The 22,030-nt window shown below is 35.3% G+C and overlaps 1 protein-coding gene and 1 pseudogene across 1 annotated transcript in view; both read left to right on the forward strand.

Annotated features, from left to right (window-relative positions):
* Positions 1-22,030, forward strand: part of GPM6A (glycoprotein M6A) — a 235,153-nt gene that overhangs the window by 80,989 nt on the left and 132,134 nt on the right. The window lies entirely within an intron of this gene.
* On the forward strand, positions 6,710-6,999 carry LOC117021590 (protein dpy-30 homolog; annotated as a pseudogene).

Here is a 22,030-nt window from a genome sequence, read left to right on the forward strand (position 1 = left end):
GGAGAAAATGGGCTGCAGTAATGCACTGCATCCTAGGAGAAATATTTCTAGTAAAAAAAAAAAAAAATTGTTGAAAGTATGATGAGAGAAAGAGCATCTACATGACCACGTGACAGGGATATTAGTTTTACACATACACTCCTTTCATGTAATGTATTATGCAAATGGATATTGGGGTATCCAAATTCCACCTCAAGTCAGATTGTTGTTCCTATTCAGCATGCATCTCCCAGACTACCTCCTGCCTGACTCCCAGAGCCACCTTCATCTCCTCCTGAATGCTGTTAGGATATCAAAGCTATTAGGTTGGTGCAAAAGTAATTACGGTTTAAAAAGTTAAAAGCAATTGCAAAAACTGCAATTGCTTTCGCATCAACCTAATAGCATATCCTAAATCAAATTTCCTCATCCCACACTTGTTTCTGTTCTTGTTTTATGCTGACAGTCCTTAATCTTTCACATCTGTATCTCCTCCCTTCCCATTGTCCTCATATTTATATTTTTGTTTTCCTGAACTTTTTGAATCTGCATTTTTAGAAAATGTTCCAATTCATTCTCTCTCCTGAATTCCAGTTGTTAGCCCTTTGGGGTTCTAATTTAGTTTCCTGTTATGTCCCATGCAGGGTATTGTAATAAATTTCTTACTAATTGTCCTGTCTCTATTCGTCCCTTTTATAGTATAAGCTTTCTAAAGTAGAGTATAGACACATGCTTTTCTCTTGATTGAAATCCTTCAAGATTGTTTTCTTTCACACTAAATAAAGTCTCTATCTGTCTCTTCAGATCTTTATTCAGTAGATTTGTCTTCTTAGATTTGTCTCTCATTTTTCATAGGAGTACTTGAGGGTGGATACTAACTTTTTATTGATTTATTTACATCTTTCACTCCTGCCAGACTCACCCAGTCACTTCTCTCTTCCTGGTTTTGCTCACGCTGTTCCTTCATTCTGGAACACTACGCATTGCTTTATTCCCATAGTCTGCTCAGCCACATATGTCCAAATGCATCCCATTCTTCTAGAGTTAAGCCCTATGGCATCTCTTCCCAGAAATCTTCTAATAGGGCTCATATTTCTTTTCTCGGAATACATTTAACTCATTACCTGTGCCTATGTATCACTGTGATTCTGTTTTGTTATAAATGTATGTGTCCTCTTTTTCTTACCAGACTCCGACTTACTTAGGGCAGAAAAAGTGCTTATATATAAATGTCTAATTATTTAAAAAGTTATGAAATTGGAAAATATCAAAGATGAAGATAGTTATCAAATGATAATTCTTAATGCCATGCCACTATTATTTTAATCTGTTTGTCAATGAAACCATGTTTGTATTTATCAGAGAAGGCTAGTCTATGCTGCAGTAACAAATTAACTCGCAAATCTTAGCGGCTTAACATGTATCAATGGATTATTTTTGTCGCTGCCACAGGTCTTCTGATGTGGATCTCAGGGAAACCCTGTCCTGCATAATTACTCAGGACACTCAGGACACAGTGAAGACACAACATCTGTAAATTTGCATTAACCAAAAAAGGAAGCACATTCATAATTCTCATGTCTATATCCAGGCTTTTGCTTAAAAGGGACACACGTGCTCTGTTCACAGTTATTGGAATTTGTCACAAGGTCCCATCCATCTGAAAAGGGGCTGGGAGAACTGGGCAGAATATGAATATTTGTTTGCTGTCTTTAACACCCTTCCTACCAGATTAGTTAGTGCTTACTACCTTGTACTTATAAACAGGAAATTTCTTTACACTATAAAACGATAACTAATTATATAATTAATTACCAATTTTGAAATTAATACATTTTATACAAGGAACATGATTTCATACAGTTCAATATCATCTCCTTGTTAACAAATCAGTTGAACAACAAAAAAATCTAAAATTAAAATTGAGAGGTTTATCACTTTTTCTTATATGAATCTGAGTTGTATGTATTTATTTTCTTATCAGTTTCTTACTTGGATTTTTTTTTATTTATATACAGATAAATAAACCTCCAAAATTATTGTAATATCTCCTTAGCCTAATAATAACAATATTTATCAAGTTTTATGTTTATTAATAAATAACAGTATTTATTGCAGTGTACTAGAAACATGTGCCAAGAGCATTGTACATATTATCTCCTGAAAGTTTTAGAACATATTTTCATTTTATATGTAAGGGAATGGAAGCTAAGAAAGGATGATAACTTTCTAAAAATCCACAGGTAGTGTAAGGTAAAACCGGTTACATCTGACTCTAGTCTTGAAGTGACGATATGTTGTCAGGTAGACTGTTAGAGGTCCTAATTGTAACTTATTTTGCCTCTTAACCTTCAGAATTTTGTGTAACATATTTGATTTTAAGAACTGTAAAATAGATAGTTTTAGAACTTACGTATACAGTGAGAAGGAAGATTTAAGTCCTTCCAATTAAGAACTTATTCATCCGATGAGTCCCAAAGACATCAAATAGTTTTACTTCACTGGCTTTCAGGGATGACAATGGAAATATATTCATGTGGGAAAAGGCTTTTCATTAAGGGTTGCTACCTTTGCAACTAGAAGGCCAGACAACTACAAAACAGGCTGTCATAAAAAATTAGACATTACTGCAAATGTTCAAGAAAACACTGTTTCAACATTAGGATGCTTAATGCTTAGAGTCATTAGGTTATAGCCCTGGTGTTTTGGCAACTATTCAAGATGAGCTTTCTTGCCAACTAACAATGAAAAACAGCTGGGGATGAGGGTAAGGGGATAGGAAAAAGAGAAATGAAGATATGATCTTGAGAGAGAATTAAAGATTTTAATATTTTATTTGTAGACGACTCTTCTTGGTTAGAAAAATACTGAGCTTCTTAAGGAGTTTGTCTTAATCAGCATATGTGTATGTAGAAACCTTGTTTTTAGACTGAAAGAAAGGAGGACCATCCAGTGGGTGGTTTACAACGAAACTCTATTGCAGTGAAGTATGGAGTTCATTTATTAGAATGTGTATTAGAGCGTGCTATTTCTTTTCTCTATCAAGTCAAAATACCTCCTACTTCTACACTGAGTTACTATTTTGGTTTAGTAACTATTGGCATTGTGTCTTTTTCTATATGTTCTAGTGTGCTTTTAAGATAAAAAGGGAAATTCATTACTTGCTGGCTTTCACTTATACAGCTTTTACTGGCAACAAAATATTGTTTCTTTTTGAGCTCAAAATGAAGCTATGTAAATCAAATACATTGAACTTACCTTCATTCTCTCATACTTAGATTAAGTCACATTAGGCACTCATAGTTATGATATTGAATTAGCACATAGTAGCTTTATATATTAGTATTAAAGCACTTAAGATAGTTGCTGCATATGTGAGATTATTTGAATTTAGTATTCTGTACCTCAATTTCTTGATACTTTGTGCAATATCTTATTATATGGGCTTTTGAATTGTAATGCATTATAGAAGAATCAATCAGAGTAGGAGACCTTAATGCTTGAATACATCCATTTCTTTAATCACTTAAGAAAAAAATCATATTTTCTGAACACTGAAAGTTGTAAATATAGTAACCAATTATTTGCTATGTGATCCTTTTCTTTGGGAAATTAAAAAAAAATGATTTAGTTGATATTTAAATAATCCAGAGTGCCTCTCGGGTTAAAGACCTTACAAAAATATACACAACGCTTGGAGGGTTTTCGTATATTCATTTGTAGGAGGAAGAGGTAGAAGGCCCAAAACTTTTATCAGATTATTAAAAAGGCCCGGGACACACAAAAATTGGGGAATTATTAGAATAATAGTTTTTTTCTTTTGTTGTTAAATATAAGGTAAACTGGAATAAATGACTTAAAAGCAAAATTGACAGCAGGTACACAATGTTATGGAATATTAGGATTTGAAAAGGGTACTGTGTTAGTTCGTTCAGGCTGCTATTAACAAATGACCATAGACTGTGTGTCTTAAACAGCAAACATTTGTTTTTTTACAGTTCTTGAGGCTGGAAATTCAAGATCATAGCCTCAGCAGAGTCAGTGTCTGGTGAGAGACTGCTTCCTGGAGAGCAGGAAAGCTCTCTGGCGTCTCTTTCATAAGGACCCTAATCCCACTTTAGAGGCCCCATCCTCATGATTAATGACTTTTTAAAGGCCCCACCTCCTAACACCATCACTCTGAATGTTAGGTTTCAACATATGGATTTGAGGAGCACACACACAGAGGTTCAGTCCATTGCAGTACTTCAAAAAATATTTCATGTAGGAAGTGTGCTACAAACTTGAGGTTAGTGAATATTTGGAAAAGTAAAATGGAAGGAAGGACATTTCACATCCAGAGAAGAGCTTGAACACTTATAGGGTGTATTTTGGGGACAGCATATTATTTGATTTGTCCTACTATGAAGTATAAGAAAGGGTGAAGTGCAACACATATTGGACAGGTAGCTTGGAGCCAGACTCATGAATTCAATCATTTAAATAATGGTAAGAATGTCAATGTGTTTTACAATAGGAATAATGTGATACAATCTCTGCTATGAGGATTGTCTTGACAATTTTAGAAAGGGGAGCTTTCGAAACATAGAAATTAATTGGAATTTTACTGTACTGATCAAGGCAAGGATTACAGAAAGTGGAAATTGTGGGAATAGAAAGGTCTAAATTATTACAGAAATTTCAAGAAAAGGAATTATCACCAGACTGGTTGAGGAAGAGGGTAATCTGAACTGGAACCGGCATATTAGTTCCATGTTCTTTGTTTTGAGGGAATTTAAATGTAGTTTAAGTCACTTGTGAATATGAGTTTATAAGCATAATAGTAACTCTATACATATATAGATGATTGCTTACATTGTTAGGAGAACATTTAATTAGAATGAGAAGTTACTAATCAATGTATCATTTACTCAATAATTTAAGATGATTTATTATTGGATTCCATATCTGTCATTACTTACCCTGTAAGTGAAATATTTATATTAGAAATGAATAATGTGGAATACATGTCCTCAACAATAGGAACGTATGCATGTTTGTTGTCATTACACGCTTTTTGCTGAGGAGCCCTTGAAGATATAATCCTATATCTCATTTGCATAGACCCACCACTAGAAAAGAGCATTTTAAGGGTATACCCATATTTTTGGCAATTAACTAAGAAAATGTTCTTAATTGACTTTTGTTACAAAAAAATTGCCTCTTTCTTTTTTGGTGTTGTTATTGAGTATAAAGCAATAGTTCAAGATACCACTACTATTACAGTTGTTAGTTGAGTTTAGAAAAAGAAGAGGACTGAATTAAGTTGTGTAGAGCAAGAGCAAACACAAGCATTGTATAATATATAATAAGACCCTCTTTTCCAGCAGTTATATCTGGAAAAGATGAAAGAGCTTAAGGTAATTTACACCTACACCTATGTTCATAAGAAAGCTCTGTACAGAGAAAATTCAAAAACAAATTCAATAAAAGATAGATTAAAATAATAAAAAAATAAACTCAATACACTGAGCCCAGAGACACTTACAAAATCTTGACAGTGATAAGAAAATCAGACACAAGTATTAAAAAGAAAATTAAGAGGAATTGAATGAATCGTAAGTTAATTTGAAATAACTTGGCTCTTGTGCAAGCTATAAGACTTCTCTAAGCACCATTCATGATCTGAATGATCATGGAAAATCATCAACAATAATCACTGAGAACTTCTTGAGTTCTAATAAGAATGTAAAGAATAAAGAATGTAAAGAAGAACAAACATGAAATAGGTTTATGCATGACAATGTATATTGGCAGTCAGTGTGGCGAAAGAAAATTGTTGGCATATGAAACCTAAATGGACAAATCAAGACAAGACCAAAATAAGACATAAAAATTAAAGAGCACTTCACATTTTCTTTGTTTTGTACAGTGAAGAGGGAAAATATTGCCATTTGAATAAAAAGTAAAGTAGATTTGAGATGGCTCAGCATTGTGGTGGGAGAGTTTTGAAATACTGGCTGTATTCCCTACTAACCTTGGGAGTTCCTGACCTCTGTGATTGAGGTGAATGAGATTTAGACTCATATAATTATATGTTTGTCGTGTTAAGGAAAAATTAGTCTGACAATTGTTCAAGGCTATTACGATAGTGTTCAAGACTATTGTAATAGTGGTCAAGACTATCACAATAGAGAGGGACTGGGTTCAAGTGAGAGTACAGCAAAGAGAGCTGGGGATCTATAGCCAAGGAGCAGAGTGAGAGGGTCAATGGATGGAAAATTACTTAAGAGGAGACAAGGGTAGGAGGTTCTTGCCAGACTGGCCTAAAGGAATTCTTACTAAAGATTTGTACATCACAGAAGGTGGGGGTTGGGGGGAATGGGGAATTTGATCAGATATCAAGCGTGATCAGATACCATGAATGAGGGATCTCTCTAAACAGGGATCTCTCTTAAAACTGGACCAAACAGATCTAGGACATGGCCCAAGGATGAAGCCTAGTTGAAACCAGGGCTCAGTGGAGCCTGTCTAAAGTTTAATCAAGCTGAGTCTTTGTCAGTTATGAATGTATCCGGTCACGTTTTTACAGATGAAATTGCTACTTAGCAATCGTCCCAACAAGCACTGGTTATATAATTTGCAGGCCTCAGTGCAAAAATGAAACTGCTCTGGTGTGGTCAGAGCTCTTAAAAATGAACATACCAGAGTGTGGACTGGTAACCAGGGACTGTGACTTGAAGGGTCCACCATGGAGCCAGAGCAGATGCTGGAGGGACAGGCGCACATTGCAGAAAATCCTCACCCTGAGTACAGCCTCATATGTGACATCAAGAGGATAGTAGAGAATGAGATTAATGCAGCAAGGTCACCAAAACAGAAGATCTCCAGTCTGCTAACTCTTGCCTACCTGGATCAGACAGCTGTGCCATCTTATCACAAGGACTTGCTGTGCTTTCAAGGAAAGACCACCAAATCCCATTGAATTTCTAGCATCAAATGTTTAAAAAGAAAAAGGCACAGTTTGAAGATCAAAACTGACTTATTAGAAAGAACACAAAAATTAAGTGGCTACACTTAATTACTCAATTAAGAGACAGTGTCATTGACATGATTTCCCCCCGTTTTGGAAGTATAGGAACCTTCAGAACAAACGACTTATTTCTGGAATTACAGAAGAGAACATATTTCCCTTATTTTGATTTAATCACCATACTTATTTAATAAGTGTTCTGTGCATTTTTTTTTCTGATTGTCTTTAACTTTGTTTTCAAAATGATCTTCAAAATAAACTGTTAAAATAAGAAATAAAAAGTAGCTTCAGCTTATTCCCTTTTCTTCAGAATTCATCATGACTACCTGGAATTTCTGTGATTGTTTTACAAGGTTTTCCCATTGGGAGAAACTGGTGAAAGAATACACAAGAACTTTCTGTATTATTTCCTACAATTCTATGTGAATCTACAATTATATCAAAAAAAAAAAAAGAAGGTTAAATTAGAAAAAGAAAATTTCTAGATAGCTACAGCAGAACATGAAACCAAGTGCTGGGCTCCTTAGGGCACGGATGTCCCATGTGACTCCACTGGTTGTCCATCCATGAAGCTGACCTGGGTCCCAATTTCTTGAGAGTAGGGTCTGTGGTTCACTTACCTGCCAAAGCCTTGAATTAAAAAAAAAAAAAAAAAAAAAAAGTGTATTCAAACAGACTCAGTAGGATTAAGATAATTTTGTGAGGGTCATTCAACATTCCAGTGACAGAATTAGGATTACAGATTAGATGGCCCTACCTAGTTGGCTTTCCAATGCATCTTCCAAGGCTCTGGAGAGGCTGCCTCTCCAGTTGGGATCCAGATGTAGCTTTATCACTTTCTGTGGCAGAAAAAAAACACACAAAATAGAAAAAGAGAGACATTTATATTGAAGAAACCAAAGTTGTTTGTTAATTCTTCTCTGCTTTTAGGTGAAATTATTGTTACGCTCTGTATTTTGTTACATGGATTTCATCTAGGAAATTCTACTTGTCATTTTTGGCACACAAATATTTTTTCCTAGCTTTCATGAGTATAGAGAGATTGACTTGCTTATTTTATAGAGTTAGAGATTGAAAGAGTTCCTACTTGAAGTTTGAGACATATATATATATATATATATATATATATATTATATATATATATATACACATATGTGTGTGTGTATACATACACAAACAGAGGGTGCCAAAAATGTATGCACATTTTAAGAAAGGAAAATTGTATTAAAATTGAAATACTCGATATATACCGATAATTCAAAAGATGAATACAAGTCACATTTGACTTCTGCAATTTTAGGAGGTGCTCAAAGTAGTTACCATCAGCATCCAGACACTTCTGATAATGGACAACTACTATTTGAGCAACGTTGGCCAATGTGTCCATATGCATTTTTTGTCACCCCCAGTATATGTGTGTGTATATGAGTGTGTGTGCATATATATTTATATATGATATAAAGAATAGTCACATAACTAGTAATTTCAAATCAAAGATAAATTTTGCATTGTTTAAAATAACATTTTTATTATAATTACATAAGCAAAAATTGGGGATTAAGGGAAGTCCTTTTTTGCAAAAAATGAATAATTCACATTCCTATTAAAGCATAATTAAATTAAACTATGATGAGAATTCTTAGTATTTTAAAGTAAGTGTGAGATGTAGCATCATGGTAGCAAAAGCTACCATGGGCATAGAAATATAAGGCATAGAAATATAAAGAACTATGTTTATTCTTTTTCCCCCATTTTATTGAGCTAGAGTTGGCATACATCACTGTAGAAGTTTAAGGCATACAGCATGATGGTTTGATTTATATCTATTGTGAAATGATTACCACAATAGGTTCAGCTAACATCCATCTTCTCATACAGATATGTTTATTCTTTTTATGGCCCCTTAACTTGTAATGTTGGTGAGCATCAGATACCTCACCAATGAAAAAATGTTTGATAATAGTATCTACCCTTCCACATCACATTGGGTATCTGTGAAGATCAAACTCAATCACATACTGCCTTTAAAATCTATAATGTAATACATATACTTTTAAATAGCATTTAAATTTTAAATTATCTTACATAATTTAATTTTAAATGTGCCTTTGAAGAATCTTTTAAATTTAGGAAACCTTGGAAACATTATCCCTCAAAAGAATTCTGTACAAAATATTGCTATTGCCTTTGAGAAACAAAGCTATTTTTCCAGAATTTTCTCAGATGTTTTACATATGCAAAACTGAAAAGAACTAAATTCTAATTTCTAGAACTGAGTATGAATGACGATGTATATATCATATTATAAAAGAATGCATTTTTAAGTAAAATATTATTTTGGCTACATGTATATTCATGAGCAAGCACTCTGTGTTATCTTAAAGCAATAAGGTTAACTGGGTGTTTTTTTTTAAATGATAACTTGAGTAACAAATGTGGAAACTACAAAACGTAGATTTTGTATGCAATGTGAGTTTATGTCGTGCATTTTATTTTTGCATTTCCCAGAATCAGTAGAAAACTTGGTAATCTGTATGTGACTATTAAAAACATCAGCTTTTTATCTCTCTGTTTTCTAAAATGTCTAGCTCGTTTTCTTGTGCTCTCACATAGTTATAATTGAGCACATATATGAAAGATTATTCCTTCTCTTGAAAATATTTTAGATCATTGAACGTGTTGGCAATGACGCATTGCAGAGGTGTGCTGGCCCTTTAATGCTCTATTCCTGTTGTCATGGAAATAAGATTTTCAAGTAGGTTTATCAGCTCTGCTTTGCTTTTTATAGATTCTCTATCATTTTAAGTTGGTTTTGGACAAACATTTTTATCCTTTAAATAAAACACCAATCTTACCATTTCTCAATGTTTTTACCCATACAATTTCTTAAAAATCTGGGGAGGGAAGAAGGGGGGAGAATTAGATTTTCCAGGAGTGTACATTTTATATAGATGGCTCAGCTCCTGGCTCTAAAAGGTAGGATTTTTCTTTTTAAATAATAATAGAAAACATAAAATCAGTATTCAATTCCAATTTCAAGCCTTTAAAATGTATATCACATATTATTAGTTGTATGAGTACAATTTATATAGGAAAATTTTTTAAAACATGAACAGAATCATCTAACTACTCATGTTGTTCATTCAAATTCCTAACCTTGGTCTACATTTCCTTCATGATTCATCACCCACTTACCTCTAGAATTCATTACTACAGAAAGATTTGTTGGATTTGAATAAAGGTTCTACCACTAACTAGCTCTGTGACCTTGGGCAATTCTTACAGCTATCTCTTTCTCAATTTCATTATCTGTAAAATTGAATTAATAACAGAATTATTGTGACAATTAACTGTTTTAATATATGTAGAGTAATTAGAACAGTAACTTTAGCCAAATAAGTGCTCCCTTAATTTTGCTTCTGCCATTATTATCTTTCACCATCTCTACTATGCTCCTGTTCATTCTTCAACCACAGCAAACCTTTGCTGCTTATGACTTTGGCTTCTAGATGTATCATTGAGTTATCAATGGCACCCTGTTTTCTCTCTCACAATACCTGAGACTGTACTTCCTTGACACTTATAAAATTTGGAAATTAAATATTGTATTTTATTAGTAGTTTATACTCTATCTTTCCACTTGTGAAAGGATTCAATATGCATTCGTTGAAGTATCAAATAATGGAGAAAATTCACTTAAACTGACCAGTTATTTCCCCATTTCCTAAGTCACTAAGTAGATATTTTAAAGATAGAAATGATTCCTAAATTTCGAAATGAGGCCTTTCCTTATGTTCCAGAGAATTTACCAAGGGTTAGGTTTATTGTTACTTAAGAAAAATCTCTTATATTCTAGAGGGAGTTGTAGCTGTTTTCTAATATCCATCACCAAATCTAGCACAATGTTCTCCCTGTTGTACTGGAGAGGATTATTTATTCTTGATGAATCAACCTAAAGAATCTGAGTATTATTACTTTACATGTATAAGAAATTTCATTCAGATGGCTCTAGTTTAAACATGATTTACATCGCTTTCTCTTTTTAGGATTTATAATTCTAAAAGACATTCTTTTTTTTTTTATTTTTAATTTATTGGGGTGACAATTGTTAGTAGAATTACATAGACATTCTTAAAAGAGATCTGATATATTATTATTAGTTAGGGTCCTCTCCGACTTATTCAGATAAAGCGTATTCTTTGATGCAGTAGAGACATGAAACTCTTTGGAGTTAGAATAAATGAACAAGCTAAACTGAAATCAACAATGATTAATAGCTTCAAGCCATAAAGTATGGTACTGAAAAACTGTTGTTCAAGCCTGGTCTGTTTCTACAGTGAAAATGTTTAGATGTACCCGCTATTTTATTGAAGTGCCTGTTTCTGTTCAAATCATTTGCCCATTTATTTTTTAATCATTCATGTTTGTTTTCTTAACTTTGAGTTGAAAGAGTTCTTTATGTATTCTGGACACAAGTTCATTATCTAATAATGCAAGCGTTGCTCTCCGTCTGTGACTGCCTTTACTTTTTTTCTTAACAGTGTCTTTCGAAAGGAAATGTTTTTACTTTTGATGAAGTTAAAATGATTTTCTTCTAGTTTATCATTTGTGTTTTGTTTTGTTTATTTTTCATACAAAGTTTCTTTTTTATTTTAATATAATATAATATTTTTCTTTTTCATTGCATCTGGAATGTTAGTCATAGTTCCCTTACCCAGACTACGAGAGAATTCATCTGTTTACTTCTAACACTTGTGTGATTTTATTTGTTTTCTTCTGATTCATTTAGAGTTAATTGTAGTGTATGCTATGAGGTGTGGATTGCACTTATCTTTTGAAATGGCTATCTCACAACAATACCATCTATTTAAAAGTCCAGCCTTTTTAGGAGCCTATTAACTTGAATAACCTTAAGTAAAATATACTAGCAAAATTTGATTTATTCCTGAAGACAGACATGGTATCACATACAAATGCACAATTTACTTCTTAGAAACACCATATCCTTTACTCACATCAAGTTTACCTAATGGCCAGGAAGGAGTAATAAACTAAATGGGAATAGGGATGTAGTAACCAAGTTTAATTAAATCAGTTTATAATCAGCCCTGCTTCGTTGGAGTAGATTGCTGATTCTGTTGCAGGGAACTAGCATTTAGTGACATAGATAGAAAAGTTGTGACTTCCTTATTTAAGACAGCAGCATTTCATGTGAGCAAGTATGATTTTATTTCTATTTTTGTTTTTTCTGAACAAATGGAAATGTGAGTTTTAATTTCCAGAGGTAAAGAACATTATGAGAGGACCAGATTTTTTCCCGGGGTGGGCAGGGCTTTAGGTGAAGGGAGAGCAGACAAGGTTCAGTTTTGGAAAGATGCCTGTGGAATACCACTTAGATCTCTCTGGGAGACAGTTGGATCTGTGGGTCAACTTCAAGAGGGTTATTTCCTCAAATGATAGAGGAGACATGTTTCACAAATCACAGCAGTCTTTGGGTTAGGTTACAAATTAACATTTATCTGCAGTTCATGGTACCTTTCAAGTTCAAACAAACTTGCTTTCTGAAGCTTGGATGATAATATGATGCTTATTTCTATTTTTCCATGGGAGAAATAGAATAATTTCAAATTGAATGGGAAATTCTCCGAAGTAGGTTAAGAATTGCTTTACTTTTTCTCTCAACCCCTTATCTTGGAAAACACAAGCACGACTGATGATTTAATCATGATGAGTCATTATTAGAAGAGTGTGTGTGTGTGGTTTAACTGACACCCATTAAATGGCTATTCTCTGCAAGGTGCTATGCTAGGTGCTTTGTGGAATCAAAGAATATAGGAATCTTGGTTTTGGTCTCAAAGTGCAGATAGATAATCTTCCATTTGAGAACAGGTTTTACTTGCAAAAATTGTCCCATCACCGAGTGTTGGTCATAGGTTAAATAGCCACCCTCTACTCTTGCATAATTTTATATCTAGCCAAGTTGAAAATGCATGGGGGAGTATCAGTGCTTATCATCTCTCCAGAAAGACAGACATGGACACAAATGACTATGTAATGAATGCTAGAGAAAATAAACAAGTACTGTATGTGACAGAAAAGTGGGAGCCTTGATTCTTACTTCTCCAATCTCTTTGGATAGCAACTCCCTTGCAGTCCAGGCTGAAAACTCTGGCATCCTTCCTAATTCCCCTTTCTCACAACCCTCACAGTAAACTCTTAGAAAATTCTGCCAGTATTACCTTGAAAATATTCCCAGAATTTGACCATTTCTCAATAACATACAGATTCTCTATTGGTTCAGTCTGTCCTCCTCTCTCTCTCCTGGTTACCTCGTTTGTCCTCTCATAGTTCACCCTGTTTCTGCTCTTGCTCCCTGTAATCTGTTCTCAACAGGCAGCCTGGTGTATTAGTTTCCTATTGCTGCTGTGACAAATTACCACAATCTGGTAGCTTAAAACAACACAAATTTATTATCTCAGAGTTCTGGTAGTCAGAAATCTGAAATGGGTTTCACTGGGCTAAAATCAAGGCGTCAGCTGAGTGGCTCTTCTCTAGCTTTGGAGACAATGTATTCCTTTGCCTGTTCCAGTTTCTAGGGATTACTTGCATTCCTGGACTCAGGGCCCCTTCCTTCATCTTCAAAACCAGCAGTGGAACATCTTCCCACCCTGGTGCATGTATGTGTCTGTCTTTCTCTCTCTCTTACCTCTGTTTCTGTTGTCACATCGCCTTGTCTGACTCTGACCTTCCTACCCTCCTTTTATAGAGGAAGCGATTACATTGGACTCACTCAGCTATTCCAGGATAATCTCTCCACCTGAACATCTTTAACTTAGTCACACCTGCAAAATCCCTTTTGTTATATGAATTAACATATTCTTCTTACCACACTTGGTGATAAGTAAGATCAAAACAGTAAACAAGATCATATCACTCCTCAGTTTAAAATGCTCTAATAGCTCTAAACTCATTCTTAATAAAAACCAAAATACTTAAATGATGTACAAAGCCCTGAATGATATGTGCCCTGCCCTATTGTCTTTTTGACATCATAACCTATTTTCCCTTTTGTTCACAGTGCTTAAGCTATGCTGGCGTCCATGCTGTCACTGGGGCGAATTCAACTTCTTCCTTGCCTTAAGACCTTTGCACTGTCTCTTTTCTCTGCCCAGAATCCTCCCAAATATCCACACAGCTAACTCTCGCCCTTCCTTCAAGTCATCACTTAAACTCATGTTCTGAATGCTGCCTTCCCTGGACAGCCTGTCTAAAAATTCAATGTATTATTCTGGAAATTTCATATTTCTCTCCTAGTTTTTGATATTCATCTCCTTAGAATTTAACTATCGTATATCCTCCAACACGGTTTATTTACTAAATTGTTCTTATTTGTCTCTTGATCTCTGTACCAAAAGGGTATATTTTGTCTTTTTCATTTACTCTTCACCCTCCATTGCTTAAAAGACTTCCTGCCATGCAGTGGACCTCAAAGATATTAGATGAGGGGCCGGCCCAGTGGCTCAGGCGGTTGGAGCTCCGTGCTCCTAACTCCGAAGGCTGTCGGGTTCGATTCCCACATGGGCCAGTGGGCTCTCAACCTCAAAGTTGCCGGTTCAACTCCTCGAGTCCCGCGAGGGATGGTGGGCAGCGCCCCCTGCAACTAGCAATGGCAACTGGACCTGGAGCTGAGCTGCGCCCTCCACAACTAAGAGTGAAAGGATAACAACTTGAAACTGAACGGCACCCTCCACAAGTAAGATTGAAAGGACAACTTGACTTGGAAGTACACACTGTTCCCCAATAAAGTCCTGTTCCTCTTCCAAAAAAAAAAAAAATCCTTTTAAAAAAAGATATCAGATGAATAAAATAACAAATGACATCTGAAACTAATAATAAAAAGAAAGGAAGGAAGGAAGGAAGGAAGGAAGGAAGGAAGGAAGGAAGGAAGGAAGGAAAAAAAGAAGGAAGGAAGGAAGAAATGAGTGCTGCGGAGCAGAAGAAAATGGAACTGAGCTAGAAGACTAAATAGGCTTGTTGTATCGAGAGAAGTGTAGTCCAGGTTGAGAGAAGTGTAGTCCAGTTATTGATATTCCCTGACATGCCATGCCCTCTGTGAGTAAAGGCATAGAGTGTGTGGAGTGTTCAGGGAAAGCTGGTGTGACTGGAGCATGATGTGGCAGAGAAAATTATCTATTCACCAAAGATTCATGGTCTCCCTTTAAAACATGGAGCTATTGGTGGGAAGTGGCTGTCCAGCAGGGCTACACTTCCTAGTCCCCTTTACTGGTAGGTAGAGCATATGACAGAGTTCTAGTCGATGGAATGTCAGTAGCAGTAGACTCAAGGGCATCCCTTCCAGGCCAAGCCCTTAAAAGTTTCCCACATTCTATACCTTCTATGCTCTTTTGTCTTTCTGGCTTTTGGATAGGAGACAACTCTCAAGTAAACAACAGAAGCCACATGTTAAAGATGGAAGAGCTAATGTCAACTGAAGGCTTGTATGAGGATAGTTCTTCCAGACGTTCCACATAGCCTGCTCTGTAACACAAGGAAGAAATATGCTTCTGTGACAACTGAGTCATTTTACATTTTTACATTTAGAGATCTATTTTTTACAACAATGAGCTTATCCTAAATAATATACATATTACATGGGAATGGTACTCTAGGGCTAAATAAATTTGGAAAGTTAGTTGTAACTAAATAATTTTGGAAAGTTAATGAAACTAAAAAATTTCTTACAACAAAAGCAATAATTGTAGAAAAATTAGAAAATACAGATAATCATAAGGAAGAGAAATAAATTCATAATCCTATCATATATTTCTATTTCTGTTAATACTTAGTTTCTGTCAATACTTTGTCTATCTATGTATCTTTCTCTCTTTGTTACAAGAATAGGATTAAACAGCAACTGTATTTCATAACATTTTTATATGTCAGCACTTTTCTACTTAGTAAATGTTCTGCAGACCCTATTTTTTAAATAACCCGCACTATAGCTTCTTTATGTAGTCTTAGGTGTCTGTGTAAGTTTCTTTGGGCGTGCTGAAATGAACACTGGTCCTCTTAGAGGAATAGTGGAGATTGGGAATGGAGACGGACAAAGAGGAGTATTAATTTTAAACATATTTTTGTACATCGTATTGTGTTCAGAAGCAACACTGAGATTCGTCCCCAAGTTTTCTGATTCAATAGGTATAGAGTAAATTCTGAGATCTGTACTTCCCTAATGGCTTCTCAGGTGTTTCAGATACAAAGCCGGGTTTAGAAGATGATCTCTGGTTGACCAAGACACTGTATTCTTGCAGGGAGTAAGTTAACAAAAATAAGTACCTGTTCATCATGAGATAATATTTGTGTTTCCTAGTCACTTAAATGGGTTTTAGTCCATGATGTTTTCATGGGCTATTTATGTATCCATATGTTCCTAAGGGGAAACATTATAGCAGTGTCATTCCAGGATAAAGAACCTGGGAGATGTAGTCCTAGTGGGCATTTCTGAATTGGCAATTTGTGGGAAACACCCGAGAAAACAAGATACAGTTCTATAGCACTGTCTTCCCCATACCAACACGAACACACAATGGAGTCTCGTGGTGAGGTCAGGCAGACCCATAGGACAGATACGGGAAGGAAAGAGTAGAGCAGAATAGTAAGTGAGGGCTAGAACAGAGATGAGAGCAGGTGCTATGCGGCCCAGTCCTGGGCTCCTGACCCAGTTTGGAATTTTCAGGGAAGACTGAAAGAGTTCAATTGACATGCAATCAACCAAATGATTGTTATGCTTCTTTATTCTTCTCTCTTGTGGGAGATGTATGATGCAAAAGATTCATGAGAGCTTCAATAAAATGAAGAAAGGATGTGCTTTTGTTTGGTAATAGTAGTGATGATAGTAATAATTGTAACATTGATTATAATGATCATTTTTATGATTGAGTATTTCTTAGCTTTGGTCCGTGTAAACTTCTAAACAGGTTTTTTTCTTCAAAAAAAAAAAAAATCTTGTTTAAGGGAAGAGTGCACAGGTGAGAAAGTGCTGAGAGTTTAATTCACTCCGTTAAGGATTAGAAATATAATGGAGACTTTGTGCATGTACTTAGCCATGTGAGTTTACAGTACACATTCAATACAAAAGGAGTCAGGAAGGGAAAAACTGGGAACGTCAGAGATGCAAACCTCAGTGGTGACTGCGCTAGCGGACGGAGCCCTTGAGTAGGAGGACTGAGAACTCTGCACCATTTCTCACTTTTTAAAGATTTTTGTAACCACCCAAGCAAACAAACAAGCCAAGAGTAAAACAAACTAAAAAATGCAGTTGAACAATCCTTAGGGACGGTGGAGTCTTTGTCTTTTTGCTGAAGCATATTATTTCCCTTCCCCCACACAGGGCTGGAAGCCAGAATGGAGGCGTGGGGACATTCTATAGCTGATTTCGTTTTGCTTTGTGAAAACCAGGCCATCATTTTCAGATTAAAGGCCTGACAAACAAATATTCTAGTAGTAAAGCTTAACATAACTCTCTCGGTTGGATAGTCAACAACTACTTTGGCGGTACTAAGTGTCCTCTTCCTTCTGAAGTTGCTGTGGGTGTCAGTCTCTTACCTAGCACTGTAGCTATCCTTTAGAACTGGCTTTTTCCAAAATGCACCAACTCAGACACTTGGCATTACAGCATTTCTCTGGAAGGACCTGGGAGACTCCTAGCCCAGTTTTTTTCATTTATAATTCTAAAAACGGTGGTCCTAAATCTTACCGGCACAAGTAAGGGCTTAGTAAAGCTGATTTTTTTTCCCCTGCTCTTTCCTCGCTCAGACTTGGCAACTGTTGGTTGGTTTTATGTGCTGGGTATTGCTGGTTTAAGGTGCCCACTAGGGACACAAACTAATTTGAGGCTGGTGGTGAGGGAGAAAAGTTCAGCTGGTCACAGTGAATCACAGTTTCTACTGTGAGTCATTCCGCTCTCCGGTCATACTGCTTCAATTCTTCGTCTGTTAATTTCCTTATTTGTTAAATGGGAAAATAATATATCTTAGTTTCTCTACTGGGAACAATGTGATGCGGAATTAGACTTGACTGAAAATATTTATCTGTTTGCATCTTCATACCTTGCTTTATTCCAAAAAAGATATCTGTTGGTTAGGAAGAAATGAAGGATTGAAGATTGCTTTATGAGCTGGATTAAGGATGTGGTAGAGACTTCAAAAGAAAGCAAACAAATCAGCACTATATTGAGTCTCTGCATTTCACTTTCACACTGCACATCTTCAGAAAGCAAAACACCAGAATAGCAAAGATAAGCCATTGAATATGAGTAGAAGAAACAAGAGCAATATGCTGTCCAGGACTGTAATCGAGCATGTATCTAATTTGGGGTTTGACCTCCATGCTGGAAGATTGCACTTGGCCTTGTTTTCTTCTATGCTAGATTGACTCTTTACTTAGTTTTCTGTATTATGCTGAGAAGGCCAGTGTGTCCTCACACACTGGTAGGGATTTTGAAGTCCACTGCAAATGTTGCCTGCTTCCTGATCTTCTCTCCGATGAGCTGATCTACTCTGTTTTCTCTCTGTCTCTGATGGTTACTTTTTGATATCAGTCTAGTGGTGCTTAATGACGGTAAGAGTTAATGTACCGTATATGTTACACATCCTACTGAATTAGGTTTTTGAGGTGGGAAAGTATTTCTTAGCAACCTTTTTAAAAAATCCTTTGCAGTCCCTAGCAGAGTGCCTTGTACAGGGTATTAATACTAATTGAAAAAATTTAACTTAATCAATATTAATGCAGTTCTCCAATGGTCTGTAAGTATTCTGCTCATACAGATTTCTGTGGTTGTTGCCTGGGAGTGGGGGCTGCAAAGGGTTCAGCAGAACTGCTTGTCGTGCTCTCTTTTTCACTTTCTATAATTTTTGCTACCAATTCTCTGCCTTTTTCACTGGCTCACATTCTTATTCATTATATTTTCTTTCTTTAATATCCTTCCTAGGAGTCTTTATCCATTCTAATAGTTTTAACCAGAATTTTTTGCTGATGATGTTTTTGCCTTTTTGTTGAAAGCCAATCCAGAGAAGACATTTATCATTTCCTGCCCAGCTCCTCCTATCTTTTGGGAACAGAATCTTTGCATGTGTTGGAGGAAATGATTCTCCCAATAAATTTTCCCACCAATCAGAATAATCCTTCCTTCTGGTGTTGCTTTACGGTATGAACATTGAGGCCATGTGCTGTTGTCAACCATGTTTCCTGCTGGGGGGAAGAGTCTAGAATAGAGATAACCGCATTACATGGCAGAAATAAAGGTTGGAAACCTTCCTTCTCATCATTTTGGGTGAAGGCAGGCATTCTGTGACGAGACACACCCTGTCAAGACCTGTCCACTTTGTAAATGTATGCCTGAAACTCCCCTTTGGTTTTAAACTTGTTGGAGTTGGCTTTCTATCTCTTGCACCAACAGAGCCTTGAAGAATACACCGGGTAAATATAATATTTATATGTTAATAAATGAAAAAGCTTGTATCATTTTTGGAGACAGGAAAATAGAGATCAAAATATGAAATCATCTAATTTCTGTCATATATGTAAACATATTATAGGAAAATAAAATAACACCCAGGTAAATGTTTCCTTTTTATTGTTCCAGCTGTCATTCCTTCTGCCAGAGCCTAAGTCTTCTAAGTCCTTGGAAGGCAGATATGCTTTATTAATTTCTGTGTGTTAGTACCTAGCACAATTTCAGATACCTAATAAGAACTTTACTAATAATTTTGAAATGAAATAGTATGTTAAAATCCTTGGAATAGCCAGGATATTTTTTAGACATTCATTACATTATTTACTACACCATTTTGTTTTATACTCCTTGTATTTATAAAGAAAAAAATAATATTAAGCTTCCATTTTACTTTCAGATAATTTATTGAAAAGGGAAAAAAAAACTATCTTCTTACCGTGTTTCCCAGAAAATAAGACCTAACTAGACAATCAGCTCTAATGCGTCTTTTGGAGCAAAAATTAATGTAAGACGTGGTCTTATTTTACTATAACACTGGATGATATCATTTCATATCATATCATATATCGTATATGTCATACCGGGTCTTATATTAATTTTTGCTCCAAATGACGCATTAGAGCTGATGGTCCGGCTAGGTCTTATTTTCGGGGAAACAGAGTATTTAGTTGGGGTTAAGGTTTAAATCTCAAATACCTGAGAGAAGTCAAGATTAAAAATATTTCTCGAGTCAGTTGGCCAAAGAATAATATTTTTTGTTTGTTTGTGAGTTGTGGAATTCTTTGAGAAAGAGATTAGAGAGCCAGGATTTTAAGAAACAAACAAAAATGGAAGACAAGGAACTGACAATAGAGGAAAGATCCAGGGAGCACTGAGCTAGACAAATCTATGTCTAGTATCAGTGAGGTACTTTCAATGTTGAAAAATCATCTAGAATTAAGATGGTAAATTGGCTCTTAAATTCAGAAATCAAAAGTTCCATTCATGACTTTTGAGAGTAATATTAAGAAAATGAAGTGAATGGAAATCAAATTGCAGGAGACCTTCCAGGGGATGAAGGGGGTGGAATTTATTAATGTAAATTCATTAATACATGAATTTGTTTTGCAAAACAGAGAAAGATGTTATGTTCCTGACATAGAGCCTATCAGTGGACTATTTTCAATTTCATGTTGAGGAATTTGTATTTGATTCACTGGGGCATTGGTCTGTTCAAAATAAATTACTCTCTACAGTCAGTCATAAAGTAATTTAGACTCTGGGAATGCAAGCTTGGTGCTTTGAGCTTTTGTTTAAAAAAAATGTGCCAAAGGAGGTAATGTTACAATAAACAGAGCAGCCATTCAAAACCTTCGGTTTTGACTAATAATTTATTCTTGTTCTTTTTTGGTGTCTTCAGGCTTAAGTATGTAATTTATTAGATTCAAATATCATTTTGTTTCTATCCAGTGGGTATAATTTATGCAGAGTGTGGCTCTATAGGGATTCACAGTAATTAAATAAAGGGCATTTCTTTCAACCATTCTATGTGTTTTGATAAAGCTCTAGCCTTAATTACTACTTGACAAGAAAAAGGGCAAGTAGAAATAGATGCTATATTATTTCCAATGTAAAGGAATTCTTGTGTAAGTTTTTTTTTTTTTTTTTTTTAATATAGATGAATAAGTGTGATAAGTGAATCTAACGGGCTCAGCTATTTGGATTCCTTTTCCAGTTCAGGGTATGAGTAAAAATTGCCAAACTAAATAGAAAGGTATTAAGCCCACTATTTTCTTAGCCCAGTTAGCCAAGGACAAATGTGTTATAGACAGAAATAAGTCAGGAAATATATGTAACAAATCAATCGAGAAATAAATCAGAAATAGTAAAGATTGTATGTGAAGCTGAACAAATACAATGAGGAAAATAAGTAAGCACACCATGGTGGCATGAATGGATTACAAATATAGTAAGAGCCCTCTGTTTTATGTATATGCTATTTCTTCTAAATGGAGGAAGTGTGTGGACTCTGCAGACAGACTGTCTGCTTTGAATCTCAACTCTCACACTCCTTAGCTGTGTGATCTTAGTAAAATCACTTCAATCCTTGTGCCTCAACATGTTTCAACATGTATGAAATGGGGGTTATAATAGTACCCACCTCCCAAAGTTGTTGTGAAGATTAAATGGTATAGTATATATGTAATGCTATTAGAACAGTGCGTGGCACATCACAAGGGGTTATCTGAACATTAGCTATTATTATTGTTATTACCATTATTATTATATATTATATGCACTATGGTCTACATGGTTATAATGTGTCAATTAATAATAGGAATAGCATCTATGTATTTATATGTGTGTGTAACAAATGTGATATAGACAACATGCCTACTTTTAACACTAAAGTTAAAACTGTGGTGTTTAATACAATTTCACTGAATATTTGAGGCTCAGTAAAAATAAAAGACAGCTTAACCCTCACCGACTAACTATAAATCATTTTGACCCTCACGGTACTACCTCTCCATTCTCATTTTCAT

This window comes from Rhinolophus ferrumequinum, chromosome 4, assembly GCF_004115265.2.
Source record: "Rhinolophus ferrumequinum isolate MPI-CBG mRhiFer1 chromosome 4, mRhiFer1_v1.p, whole genome shotgun sequence".
Classification (NCBI taxonomy): domain Eukaryota; kingdom Metazoa; phylum Chordata; class Mammalia; order Chiroptera; family Rhinolophidae; genus Rhinolophus; species Rhinolophus ferrumequinum.